This window comes from Polistes fuscatus, unplaced genomic scaffold, assembly GCF_010416935.1.
Source record: "Polistes fuscatus isolate 324 unplaced genomic scaffold, CU_Pfus_HIC Scaffold6, whole genome shotgun sequence".
In the NCBI taxonomy this organism is placed as follows: domain Eukaryota; kingdom Metazoa; phylum Arthropoda; class Insecta; order Hymenoptera; family Vespidae; genus Polistes; species Polistes fuscatus.
Window position 1 is genome coordinate 168,966 of NW_025113140.1, and position 14,854 is coordinate 183,819.

Here is a 14,854-nt window from a genome sequence, read left to right on the forward strand (position 1 = left end):
CCGTTGCCGGTATAAGCGTCCGGTAATACTTTCGCGCGCGCTTTTAAAGCACCGTCAAGCCCCCCTTCCCCCTAACACCTTTCTGTCTTTCTCTCTCTCTCCGTATCTGTGTGAATCGAGATTTATAAACTCGGAACTCTCGTGAATGCAGCATTCATCGAACGATGAAAACTTCATTCGCTCGTAGATATCTCGTAAAACTTTCTTTTTCGTTCGTTCGTTCGATCGTTCGTTCGATCGTTCCACCCTTTCGTGTTTCTAAAATGTCGCGATTTATTAGCGAAAGAAAATTGTTCATGGAATTCTGTTTTAACGTGTAAATTATCCTAAAATTGATCGAAAATATTAAAAAAAATACCTACAAGTATGTATTCCTTTCTATTCCTATTCCTCTGAGTAAATTTCGTCTCTTAAACGTAGATCTCTCTAAATGATTTATATCATGGCAATTAATGAAACAAATCACAATGACGTGTATATATGTATATGTAAGAGAAAGAGAGAGGTAGAAACAATAAACTCTAAGGATAACTTTGATCGAGAAACTCGCATGATTTCGTCCAGTTTCAGACGTTACGAAACACGTATGTGTTGTTCACATGATTCATCTCTCCCATTGCGATGGTACAAGCTCCTCCGGACGGTGGCGACGAGGGGTGACAGTGGGGGTGCCACTGGCACAATGTTGCCCTCCTCTCTGCACGCGACAACTCACGAAACACGCTGCAATACACGCTCATTTATCTGTAATTAATTACACCGTGACCTGGTGTATTCCTCTTCTCTTCTCTTCTCTTCCCGTCATACCCCTTTGCCCCTAACTCCTCCTTCAACATTCCCCGGCCTCCACTCGTCTAGCAAATGCATTTCTCTACATGCGAAGTACTTAACCGCGGCTAAATTGGCAGGAAATAATCAAGATTCCGTCCTGACAGTATTACGTACTTAATATTCACTGATTATGTATCATCCGCGAACGTCAATGCATAAATGTGCGCACGAGCGCGCATCCTACTCATTGGAATGTGCGATCGTCGTCCTCGCTGAACTTTTTTACACGCGATCGTTACGAATCACAGAAAGTTTCTTATTATATGAATATCTCATTGGAGATAATTATTAGAAACATCGTAGATGATGTCACGAAACATGTAGCATTTAATCGTGTATGTATTATGTTTGAAAATTCATTAAAGCTGGTCGAGCAAATCGAAGTGGTGGTTCCTTTAAAATCGATAAAACGAGATAAAGAAATGAGAAGAAGAAAAGTGACCACCCTCGAAGAAGCCGAGTGCATGAGTAAACGTTCTAGCAAAGAGTCCGTGAGTACTACTTTCGTCGATATTTATGCGGTGGCATGCACGACGAAAAATGAGTATGCTCGTTCCCATGGGTATAACTGAGAGGGTAGTAGGAAGGGATGGTACGTTCAACGAAAACCATAAAAAGACGGATAAAGTTGCTACGGTGCCGTTGAAATAAATGTCACGAGTTAGTTACTGCCTCGCGGAGCGTACCACCACTGGTTGGACGATTCTCCGCAAATTTAACATTCCAAGTCCTTCCCCTATCTCATTATTTTTATGCTACTATTTGTAATCCACATTAAGATCCGTGTTAATCTTCACTTTTCTCTTCCACCACCTTCGCGTTGACCGTTTTAAAACAACTACACCTTTTTAATTCAGATTACTTTTTCCGTACATCGAGTATTTTGTCTCTATTTCACATTGTTATAAGCTAAAGTTCCCGTTATTCAAATATTTTCAATGTTTTTATTAGGTACAATTAATTTTTGATTGCTTTTCGTTTAAGCCATATGGGTCGTAGGTGTATAAGTTGTGAAACTTTTAAATGGACGAAAAAGAAAGTCCAAAGAGAATTGGACTATTCGTATTATTTAAAAATCTAACTACGAAAGATATTTTCTCGTTAGCGTTTGTATTCTTGAAGGAAGAATCTCAAGCGTCACTCTTATCTGAGAACGTTGACAGGCGAATCACTGCAACGAACGGTCTAATAGCGGAGAAGAGAATACGGAGGTTCCTAGCTGTTTCTCCAATGTTATCTTCCGCTACTTATTTTTATTCTCTCCCTCTGTATATTCTCGACAACGAACCCCCCGATGCGTGTAATAATAAACGTTGGTTTTACGGTGATAAAGCAACGTCGAGACCGGCCTCGTGTCGCTTCCCTTTACCACGAAAATTCCTCTCTTCCGAGGATTTTTCCATCTCCTTTACTCCTCCATGCCTTTATTATCCTTCTATTTCTTTCTTTTTCTCTCTCATCTCGTTTTCTTCTTTTTCTTTTTTCGTGGCTTTCCAAAACAGTTATCCTAGGATCGACAACAACGGGAACTGAAGGTTAACCATTGTAATACTCTCGTAATGTCTTTTACACAATTAACGTACCATTTCTAATTAAAAATAACATATCTATTTTAAAAAGTATTTTAGGTTCGTAAAATATCAGACCCTAAATTTGACCATAATTTTGTATAAATTCATAAATCTCGATAAATATTGTCCTCTCCACGCGTACAACGTACGGATTTACGCGAGTAGAATTCGTATGGAAGTCACATTTGAATATCGTTATTACGGCCGTGTTTGCGAGCGTGCTTGCTAACTCGGTAAGATGCGATGAGACAGAGAAAGCGACGGGGGGGGGAGGGTAGAAACGAGGAGAAGGACGACGACAACGACGAAGGTATCTTCGCAATTAAAATTTCTAATTACTCTATTAGCATATTGTATTACAGACATGTACCTTCTTAGAATTCTTCGAAGACACTTTAACTTGAAATTTTCCATCTTGAACTTGATTTTCCACGAATTTTAATCATTATTTTTTTTCATTATTTTTTTTAGATTTTGTTAATAGGAAAAAGGTAGTTCAAACAAAATTGAAGAATCGATAAAATAGAGATCTTTCTTGATCGTACTATCATTTCTCATCGAAAAGATGTTCGAAGAGTTTGTTGAATTTTTCCTATTGGCGTCCACCCGCATTGCCATTTATACGAGATTTGGATTCGTTTCTACTACGGTAAATCGTTTTCTACTTCGACATGTTCATCCGATTGGTTAGTAGGAAAAGGACGATAGGGAAGAAGATAGGGAATGGAAGTAAAGGGAGTAACAGGAAAATCGAAGGATGATTCACCGCTTTTGGGTAAATTCCTTTATGGCCCAATTTCTGTAAACCGCACGGAACGCGAGATTGAGTGGAAGAGAAACTGCGAGAGAGGAAAAGAGAAAGAGGACAAGAGAGAGAGAGAGAGAGAGAGAGAAAGGTAAAGGCGATAATCCCGCCAAGTGATACGGCCTTTAGATTACATAAGCGTCGTTCGTGCGAGATCAATACGAGGGCACGCGAGAGCCAATATTAACGATCTCCGAAATATGCCGGTAAATATTTGGCGACCATGCCTAGCCCGCTCAACTCAAGGATATCGTATGCTGCTCCACGTATGTGTTCATGAGTGAATGTATGCATCATCTCGTTTCTATCTAACATGCATACACGCACATGGTCTAGCACCTATACTTTGGTATATGTGGATATATGTAGTTTATACGTTAGCAAGCAACACAACCGGCTTTTAGCAGCCGGCTGGCAGAAGGGCGAATGTCGACGATCGACTCGAAACAAAATTATCCTCCAAGCGCGTTCGCGAAAATGAAAATTGATTGGAAGAGAGAATAGGGAAAGATAGGAACTAAGAAATAGGGTAATTGTATTTGACATGTTAAATGAAAAACGCTAAAGTACTGTTTCCAAGCTCTCTTTAATTGAGCAGTTTTCTAGTCCGAAAACTGATTATCTTAATTAGAATTCCTTATTTTCAGGTAATTTTGAAAGTTACCTTAGACGATCATTACGTTATCGAAAGGAACGGTCACACATTTTCGTTCGCGTATTCTACCGACGATAGATTAATAGTAGAGTGTGAGGGAGAAAAACAAGCTGCCTACGGCGTAGTCATCCAGCCGGCAAGAAAAGCCTTTAGAGCACAGCTGTACGGGAACCCTTGTGTCGAGCGCAACTTGCTTACATACACACACGCACACACACAGACATTTAACTACATAGACGATGGGAGGAACTGCAGAGTTTTCTCTCTATCGCACTCTGGTCAAGAAGCATGAATGAAATTGCAGTTACGTAAATACAGGCCGCGCGATCGTGGCGTTGCACGTTGCGCAATTAATTCGTAAGAAGTATGTCGAGTCGCGCAATTAAGGGGCGCCACGTTGGTTAACGACGCGAGAGCTTTTTCCTACTCGCTAGATGTTTTTTCAAATGGAATCGTCTCCGTATAAAATGCTAGATAATTCTTCCCTACGTTTATTAAGAATTCTAAAAGTAATATTTATAAAAAACTAGGATAGTCATTAGTGTGCCGTTCCTACAAAACAGTCGTATTTTCTTCGATAATCCTTTATTTCTAATTACATCGTACATTTAGGTTTTCCGAAATGTTCGTACTGATCTTAAAAAGCGAAAATGTATTATAGTATGCATTTATCGTAAGAAGAAACATTTTCTGGACAACTCAATACTTTATGTTCATTGCACCTGACATTTGCTTATTAACATAAATAAGATGAAAGGATTCGATATGAGTATATTTCTAATCTTCCATTGTCAGAAGCAATGCATACGATGGTTTCCGTTCGCACGAAGGAAAGACGATTTGCCGCTTTACCGAGTGGAATATTACATACGTTTCTCGCTTGAAAGCCAATTTCATACGTTACAAAGGCCAACTCTTTACCGTCGACCTTCTACGACGTCCGTTTCTCTATTTTGAAATTGTACCAACCCTCCTCCTCTTACTTTAGAGAGTGGAAAAGAATGACAATGGAATTGCTTTGCAAAAAAAAAAAAACTTATACAACCAATTGAAATAAGAATTTTACGTAATCTACACGACCAAATTTATGTCATTTTTTTTCTAAATGTTCATTTCAATTTTTAAATTTTAAATCAAGTCGGTAAAGGTGAGAAAATTTATGAGACATGGAGTGTATTTACATAGAACGGTCTTAAATATTTCTGATACCATCTTGACAAATGGGATAAGATAAGATACTTTATAGTTTTATATCATAAGACTCAGACCTTGCGAACTTCAATAAGCAGGAATCGTTTGGCATTTGCTTATGTAATTGTTCGTGAACGTTTTCTCAAACGATTATCGTCCGCAAGGACATTACAAGCATAACTCGTGCGGATCGTGGATTGCACTTCCTCGAAAACTCGACGACCAAATTCGATCGTGGTATTCTCCCGCAAAGTTTCGAGACGACGAAATCTGCGTTGGTCGAGTAACTAGCTTCTAGGAAACAAAATACTAGCGATGATCGTTACATTCGATTTTCTTCCTTAAACTTTCTTGGAAATAATTATTTTGTAGCATTTATAATACTATTTTGTATATTCTTGTTATTATTAATGTTGAGTAAATCAATTTCATCCGAATACATTGATTACATCAGCAATATTAATGGAATTATTCGAGTAGCCTGTTTGAAACGTTTCGCCCGCTATAGCGATGCATCGATAATCAGAGAAACAGCAGGAAGTTTCCGGACTTCAATAACAATCCGTAGATCTACGAGAGTGATCTCGAAACGGGGCGATGCATCGTGTCTCATAGTTCATCGAGAACGGTTTAACAAGCTTTCGCTTAGGACGAAACAGAATTTGGGGGAGAGATTGGCGCCCGCGAAAAGATAAATTCACGAGGGTACGTCTTCCTCATCAATTTCATGCCGCGTTATGTGCGAGATTCCACAATTTCAATCAGGCAAACGCACGTCGTTTATCCATCGAACGTATCTCTGCGTTTATCGCGTGCGCTTGTGCGTTTGGGGGGGGGGTTCATGGTAACGTAGAAGAAGAGTAACTAGGGATGCAGCGAAGAGAGGCGGAGGGCATCGAGGGAAAAGCAATTTGCAAATAGATCCGCCGGCAATGTCGGTAGAGCCACGGTACCGCACAGGACGCACAGGACGCACCGGACGCATCATAGGACTAACGTTCAGGATCGTGTGCGACGCCCCGTCGGCTCGAATTCGCGTTAACGCTGACGTTCGCGTCCACTCTCTCTCACACACGCACACACACACTCTATCCTTCAACGAACCTTTCTCTATCGCATCCATTCTATGATATCAGATCCGTCGATGAGATTTCACCACTCGTCCGTGTCAAAATACTAATTAGCTGTTCGATGCTCCGCTCCCTCCCTTCACTACGTAATAGCTCTTTTGTATCACTTTATATATGTATTACCTTTATGGTTCGAATCTTGCTTTCTAGATAATTGGCATAATCCCAAGGACCGAGCCCTCGTCATCGTTTCCTTTTTTCTCTTCCCCCAATTAGACACTTCTTTGGTCCAGCCCTTTACCGTAATAAACATTAGTCTTAATGATTAGTCTCTTTGGGCCATTAGGTATGCTAATAAATACGTATGCTAATGGGTCATCGAATCGAAACGAGCGTGCGAACGGGAAGGATTGGTAGGTGTGTAAGCAGGAGATAATGGACGGGCCAGTGCACCCGGCGGGTTGCACCGGCGACGATGCACCGGCAACGATGCACCGGCAATCCGCATCCTTTGCCCAGATTTCCGACGATAGCATTCTGCTCTATTAAGCGATCGTTCCCGAGATTACGCGTAATTGCTAATACTACGATTACTCATAGGGAGGACGTTACAGGGAAAGATATTCATTCCGAGTATCCATCTGCAAAGATATTCGTTTCATTTTTTCGAGTCATTATGTACGGTACATTGTCAAAATATAAATCTTTCTTCTATCTATACAAATTTGTTCGATTTTGAATAACAAGCGAATCCTTGATTTTTCTTTTCTTACCGACTATAAAAAGCCTCTAACTATCTCTCAAGAATATTCGAGCCGGTGAATAATATAGAATCGTTCGCGTAGTTCGCTTGATTCATGAAATCTGTTTCTCTCTTTCTCATGATGTTTTCGAATGTCTTCTTCCGAGCTGTAATTAAACTGAATTATGTATTTTGTCTATGGCACACGCGAACGATACCAAAGGGGAAGGATGAGATTGAGGAAAACTTGTTGGCGGTGGTAGAAGAGTTCCTTTCGACGAATGCTAGCTAGTTCGGTGTTTCGTTTACAAAGATGTTGTATTCATGAATTCTCGGAAGCTTTCAAAAAGATGAAAGTAAAAGGAACGAGAAAAATAGGCGAATATCGGTCTGTCGAAGGTTTTGTTAGAATTCTTTGAAAATTCGAATAGATCAGATATACGAAGGCGTTCAAATTTTTACTTCTTTCAATTTAATGTAATTAAAAAGCCAACCTGAAATGTCACCCTAAAATGTTTTGAGAAATTGTAAAGAATAAGAGTACAAAAAAATGACTCCGATCATAGCAAGTATGGATTTATTACCCTAAAAAAATAGCCCTGAAAAAAGTGCTCTAATCATTGCAAGTATAGATTTATTAACTTGCAACACTCGTTAGAACCTTTTCGTTATTTATTTCACCGAACGGAATACCTCTATTTATGGTAGCAATAATTTTCTCGCGCTTCGCTTAACTTTCATTGGTGTGCGAGCACGTTAGTATAGTATGGTTGGTAATGCCGTAGATTCGCTCGCGCGTTAGAAGCCTTTAAAGCATCGATGACTAACCACAGAAACCGATGGCATCATCCGTACTAGAACCTAAAAAAAGCGATTGCTTGGGTCGAGTCATCGTTTCGCGTGATATTTTATAAGATGTACCCCTAAGATGTGGTAACACCGTAAGATCCTCAAACAGTTGTAAATCATTTAAGGCCACCGCCCACTTTACTACGATAATCTTTTACTTGGAACATACTCTTTGCTCGAGCTATTATGCTAGGTCTTGTTATTTAAACTATCTTCGTGTAGGTATTTTCCTTCATACTAATTCTTTAACTCTTTTCTTCTAATCGAACGAATGAATAAAACAATTAACAAAATAAATTGAAAAGATTACCAAAAAATCTTAATTTTCCTTTCCTCGTAGTTGTTTTTGACCATTGCAAAGAACGATAGAACGCGTTCGAGAAGCATGTAGCTGTTTTTTTATTCGGTAAAACGATTGCGTAAGAAGCATAGTTACAGTTTTCGCGCAACAAATGACTCGATTCGCTACGAACACGAAAGGTACTTCTTGCTGGTCTGTAGTTTGCTAAGAATACAATTTTCTAAGGATGGCGAGCTTAATGATAACCGCGCTCAGGTGTTATATCGCTTCAGACTGAGAGAAATAGTAAGAGAGAAAGACCATCGTTATCTTTACAGCACGTATATACAATCGCCTCGTAACACTTTCGACCTCTTTTTCCTTTCTCGAGCGACACGTTGTAAGACGTTTCTGGAACGATTCACCGTCGTGCACCGAGTTTGCGGGTGCATTCGAATTCAAGAAAACTTACATCTCTTCTTGGCTTTGCGCGTGCATTCAATTTTTTGTTAAATATTTATCGGTCAGCAAACGATTCAAAAACATTGATAGAATATTGATGCCGATGATCGTTGCTCGTATAATATCGCAAAATGCACGACATCAAATACACGCATACGTATGTAAGTATTTGCTAAATACGCGTGTTCTTCGTGTACCGTCTGTTACACGTTTTAAACAATTCTTTTTTTAGATTATTCAAAGATTTCGTGTCTTATCGCTAAGTTTTCCATACGCATACATACACATAAGTATGTACGGTGTACGTGTAAGTACTCGAAACGATCCAATTTCATATATCGTATGTTTTTCTTATGTTAAAAGTAGAACACCGAGCGAATAGGTATATGTACTTACGTAGTTGCTTCCTTTTAAAGAGATTTGTCATCTCTTCGTCACGAGTTTCTCCACTGATAAGAAAAAAATATTCATTTCTTGCAATGTGTACTCTGTAAATCGTGTACAGGGTATCACAAAAGTTTCCTTTATTAAGCTCAAAAACAAATATATAAAATTACAATGTAGTTTAATGATTAGCGCAATTTATAAGTATACTGATCATATTATAAGCAATGACTGCATATAAGATGGTAAAAAATAAAACTGAAGAACAAAAAATCTAGAATGAAACAAGCACGAGACACTTACAAGTAAATAATTAGTCAGATTTTTCATTTTGCATCGCGTACTTAAATGTATATCTCATTAGGATACACATAATTAGCCTTCATAAAATTGCATAAACGATATGAATATCGTAGCGAAAGAGGAATGCACACACATATACACCTTTACAATTTTCTTCATGAAAAAGCATCCGAGCACAATTTTCCAACGATTATTATTATAGCTCATAATTAGAAATCATTCGATAACCGAGGCATTCGATAGCGCAAAATTATTTCCATCAGCGACGTTGGTGCTCGCGCAATAGTTGGAGCTCTAAGGAATAAAAAATAAAAAATAAAAGTAGAAGAAAAAAAGCATGAAAGTAACGACTTGGAACGTTCAGTGGAAGTAAGTAGTTCTAAATCACGCGACCCTCCGACGTAACTTAACGTTACGAGAGCAAAATCTTTCGATTTCAAAGCAATTAATTTGCCCTCCCATAAACCTCCTCTTCCTTCTCCTGCTTCTCTTATGAATGCTCACTGTGATTTTTATTTCCATAATTTGTTATCGTTAAAGCTCGTACGAAGGATATCCCGGTTTAACCGGTTATGCGTATCAAATCTTTGAGTGCGTGTGTAGTATAAACACGTATAGGATCGTAGCATAAAAATGGAAATCTTTCTGTTGCGAGATGTATCGGTAAATTGGTTCGTTTTTTTATGGGAAATGGATCGCGACATATCGATAAAGATCGAAGTTACCGCCTTCGTGCGATCTTGCTTTTAATTAAATAATCTATTATTCCTACAATCTACGAGTATTCACAGACAACTTTTATTCATTATTGAAAGGATAACCTCGGTAAATTTCATGCGTACAAAGAGGTATTGCTTTTTTATGGTGAAATACATATTCATACTTTATTTATAATTATAACGCAGAGATATTATGCGTTGACTGTTAAAACATTATTTACAGGTAAACATGATATAAGATATTTTATAGGAAACGAAGGTAATCAATTATTTATCGAATATAATATACAATACAGGACAAAAATAATATTATTTTTTGATACAATTTCTTTTTAATCCTAGTAATTATTACAATTTGAAAAAATTTCACATTTGAACAAAAGAATTAGGAATCATTTGCAGAAGTTTGGATAAAAGCTGTGGAAATAATATTATTTAATGCAATCTTATCTTTCAGCAATAATCCTCGACACTCGCATCGACTACCTCCGATAGAAATAGTCGAATCACCAGCACTGACTCATACGTAGAGACGCTAGAAAAATTATTCACCGGATGCGACTCACGATAGACTGCCGTTGTTGCTTGCGTAATAGTAAGCACAGAACCGTACGGATACTTCTTGCAATCATCGTCATCTCTTTCTTTAACCAACACAAATATGCACGCGCAGTACTATCGTGACTCGATCGTGGAGGAACTTACAACCACTAATTGCTCGTTTACATGAGAAAAAAGTAATAAAAAGAAAAAAAGAATTTCCGGTGACTCGATCAAGGAATCATAGAAACTCGATCGAACTTACGCGTTGGTAAGAGCGCAAAAGAGAAAAAGATAAAAAAAAGAATTGTAGACCCTCGAGGACGAGGTCGTGTTAACACGAAGATCCTTTTCCCATCTATCGAGGGAAATTAAGTAAGATTACTTGACTGTAATCGCCGTGGTAATAATTTATAACTACTGCATCCTGAGTTGGTCCCAACACGTTCCAAGCATCTTCCATCTCACTTTATATTCATACATTCAAAATTTGTGTTATGCGACGAAGTAGGGCTCGGTCTCGGTGTGTAAAGGTCAAGGATACAGTTGGAAGAGCTATAAGGAGCTCCTCTACGTAATCTCAGCTGTGCCGTGCTGTGAATTCCGTTCATTCGAGAGTAACGTTCTTCGGATTGAACGAGTATATACCTAAAGTATGCAGTAAGTATATATATGCATATATTACTACGAATACGTTGTTATTTCTATCGCGTAGAAACTCGTGACGCATCTTTTCATTCATCGGCGAGTTCTTTAAGTTAATACGATTTTCCGCCAATTATTTATTGCACGGCTGTGATGTTTGTTCGATGCGTATTTTCTTACTATCCATTATACGTATTAAAATGATTGCTCGAAAGTATTTGTCAATTGTAAAAAAGTTGCTTCAACCATTTTGACAATCTTTTGAACATTCCGCTGTGGTCCGTTGGAATACTTATGATGCAAGCGACAATCTTGCTCGGCGCTTTCACGCATGAATTAATCATCACCCTGTTGGAAAAGAGAACTGCATTAAACGGACCAACTAAAGGACAGAATAAGGTGAATAAAAAAGGAGTAGATAAAAAGTTATGAAACTCCACGCGTAATCTTCCAAATTCGCTGCGGCATAAAAGAAAGGCGACATAAGAGAAGAACGAGGTCGAGCTTGGTTCAGAAAACGCGAAAGTTACTTCTCAAAGTGTCTATTCTGCATTCAACGCGTGCATAGTCGTTGTGAAACAGGAAAACACGTCGTTTCGTACCGCGCCGGATCGCTAAATCGATTTATGGAATTTTTACAAAGACCAGATATTTTATTAACAATAATTAATAACAGTACGATGGAATAGACTACATCGCTGAGTGTAACGCAAACGCATCGTAGCGTTTACTATTCGTAGCGTTAAACTATTCTCTGGACCAGGGCATCGAAATTAACAACGCGTAGGTTTTTGTTAAATAAAAAGAAGGTCTCGCTTGAAAGAAGTTTCTTTTTCTACATCGTGGCAACGGCCGGAGGAAGAGCAAAGCATTGAGATCGAACGGGGCGGAGAGGGGCGGAGGGGAGTGGACAGGGGTGGAGAATCCGTGCTATTGTTGTGCCACCATAGTCGCGAATTGTGAAAGAGACAGCTTTGCAAGAGTGGGCGACAGAAAGAGAAAAAGGAAGAGATAGAAAAATAGAAGAAAAAAAGAATGAGCAGACAGACGGACAGACAGAGAAGAAGATTCAGAACGTGGGTTGAGTTTTAGCGCAATGCCGAATTTTCCGCGCTGCTTCTCGAAGACAGACGCCACATTGTCTCTGAATAGAAATCGCAAACGCGCGAGAAAGAGATAGTAGTAGGGAAAAATAAAGAATAAGATAGAGACGGAGGAGGGAAAAGAGTTGGACTCGCAATTTCCTGGACACGAGAGGCCGTTTAGCGATTGCGAAGTAGCTCCTAACCTTTCCGATTCTTTCTCGAGAAAACTTGCACTCGCACGATAAAGAGTTTTTCGTCCAAGATAGAACCCTTGCTTTTTTCTCTAAAAAGAAATTCTTAGGTTGTATAAATAAACTAACAAAGAAATCTAAAAATAATACATCGCACGGTAGAATACTCTGTAAAATAAACGTGTTATATTTCTTTGATAATATCACCGTACTATTCTTTCTTTTTTGTGTCAACTAAAAATTATTTAGACAAATATTTTAAACGTATCGTCGAGCGACCATGTACAATCGTTTTGTAGTTTCTCTCGCGTTTTGTTCCTTTTATTTTATTTTAGCTTGGCAGTTGCAGTCAGGTCATAGCAGAGTAAACGTCGCACAAGACTGAAACGTTACTCTCAACAATGCCATGTAACTTTTAGTTCCCACTCATATTTCAGTTTTATTTCATATTTCAACCAGAAAACTTACTTTTAGATTATGTTAATAAGCTAATTTTTTATTTATTTCTAATTTATAGATTGTATAATTTAGGTTTTAATTGGAAACTATTTTTATGATTTTAACAAACTTATTCTCAAATGATCCATAAATTACTGGTTTTAAAGAAACCCACCTAACAAATATAATTTAGAATGAAAGTTTTAAGGAAACGAAACGAAATTTGGTCATAGCATCACATTTTCTATACCGATAGTTTAGTAAAAATAAAGAAATAAACATCTTTTTTGTTAAAGTTTAATCGAGAAACAGAGATAGAGGGAGAGAGAGAGAGAGACGATATTGCAGAGTTTTCAACGTCTTTGAGAAAAGATAGGTGAAATTGTGTAAGAAAAGTCTGAAGAAGAAAACTATCCATGATTGGTAGAGAGGATCAAGGATGTCCTGGTTTTCTGGGACGAAAACAAGCGAAAACTGCGAGACAGTCTTGCGTATTCTATGCGAAGGAAGCGTCGGGACGCGTTGCGACGGTGAAAAGTTTCCTTGTCGCGTTTGAAACACGATCGGACGATACATCGCTCGTACGTGCTGTGTATATCGAAATGGTAGTCGAAATGGTAGTCGAAATGGTAGTCGTCGGTTAACGTCGAGTTTCGTGCATATACGCGCGCCGAACGAAAAACGCTGCTGGGGTGGCGCACGTGAGCACCTTGCATACGCTATATAACGTGTAATCATGCAGGGAGTATAAGGATGCTAAAACGAATAGGAAGTCTTTGTTCTCGACTATAAATAAGAGGCTACAAATGATCCAATTCATTTGGTCCATCTCTAATCATTTTTGGCGCATCTATCCTATTTTGAAATTCATTATAATTCATCATTCGTATTCGGTAAGAAGGGAAAAAAAGAAAGAAAGAATTGGTGAGCCAGGATTTAAACCGAGGTACGCAGATTTGGCAAGTCTCTCCCTACCGTAAAATATATCCTCGTACAATGAAAAATGAAGGAACGCGCGTGTATACTCGATGCGCGTCTCGAAGCGGTCCCTAGAGGATTCGCGAGGGAAGATCCGGGAGCTTCGCGGGTACGACGAGACGAGAGTGCGAAATCTGCCGGAACCGGAAAGCGCGTCATCGTCTGCATATCAACGAATGGCTCACGGGAGGAGCTCGAGGAGGAGCTCACGGGTTAAGGTACGACGAACGGGAGGGCAAGAGAGAGGGGTGGGATGCGGTTTAATAGTGGTGCATTTCCAAGTAGCCTCCTGGCACGAGGTCTACGTGTACCATAGAATGTACGACGCGAAAGAGGACTTGCTTGCTTCTATGGTTAGAAAAAAAAGAAGGACGGATGAAGAGCCGACGAGTCGATAATTGGCGGCTCGGTGCTCTTTTATTCAAGGTCGATGCTAAAAGCTTCGGCCCCGATGCAGCTGGTTCCACCGAAAAATCGCTCGTAATTTCCTAACTTACCGTTATATCGTATCTACATCATTCTACTCCTTGCTATTTTATTCATTATCTAATGGTTCTTAACGAACACTCCAATTCGTTTCGGGTGTCTCTACTTCGACATCCACTTTTCCTAATATCATACTTTTTTTTATAAGGGTATACCGAATAAGAGGATAGTCTTATTTCTTAAATAATATTAGCTTGTCCCATAAGTTCTTTCCGCGCTACGCTATGTATGACATGGATAATATGTATAATATGGATCATTGTGCAAAAACGTTAAAACAAATATACATTTATTGAAAGAATTACATAAAAATGATAAAAATACTAAAATCGGAACGTTATAATCTTAAATTCTATTAATTAGGTGGATTATTTCCTTTATATACATGCGCAACGTTCGGTAGGTCATATAAACAACTTTTAATAAAAGAATTTTCATAAAAGAGAAAGTGCCAGTCTCAAGGTGAATTTCGAGGAAGACGGTTGACAGAACTTATACCCAGTGCTTCTAAATTGCAATAAACATTTTTTTCGATTATTTAACAATTATTTTAATACTCTAATACACTCTTTTTATATTTCAGATAGTTTTAACATATATGTACTAGCATAGGAATTTCGTACTTATTA